Below are 402 nucleotides of genomic sequence, written 5' to 3'. Positions count from 1 at the left end.
TGTAAATAGAAGAGCCTCAAATGAAAAAAGGAAATAAAAATAATCAATAAAAGTAATCTTCAAAAGAACTGATAATAAGAAAAAAAAAAAAACTCAAATTGACGTCTTAAGTTAGAGGAAATCAAGGCGTTATCGGCGAGAGAAAACATCATTACCGAGCAAAAATCTAATCAAGTTAATTATCACCATCATAATGAAGGACCGAGTTTGTTTATCTCAATCCTGGAAATTTGCATATTGTCGTTAAGTCATTATTCGTTAGGGGATAAACGTGATTTTTGTAATCAATAAGTCTTTGATTATCATCTGCTTCACTTCCTAATGAATAAATATAGTTCGAGGTGTAATTTATATAGACTTTCTAGTTTATATGAAGGTCGTACTATAAATCACTCCAAAGAA

The 402-nt window shown here is 29.6% G+C and overlaps 1 protein-coding gene across 1 annotated transcript in view; it reads left to right on the top strand.

Moving 5' to 3' along the window:
* The window catches only part of LOC119588620 (ankyrin repeat domain-containing protein 65-like), a gene marked incomplete in the record, with an annotated part of 23,463 nt that overhangs the window by 7,915 nt on the left and 15,146 nt on the right, over nt 1–402 (top strand).

This window comes from Penaeus monodon, chromosome 24, assembly GCF_015228065.2.
Source record: "Penaeus monodon isolate SGIC_2016 chromosome 24, NSTDA_Pmon_1, whole genome shotgun sequence".
NCBI classification, from domain to species: Eukaryota; Metazoa; Arthropoda; class Malacostraca; order Decapoda; family Penaeidae; genus Penaeus; species Penaeus monodon.
This window is presented reverse-complemented; position numbering and strand designations above follow the sequence as displayed.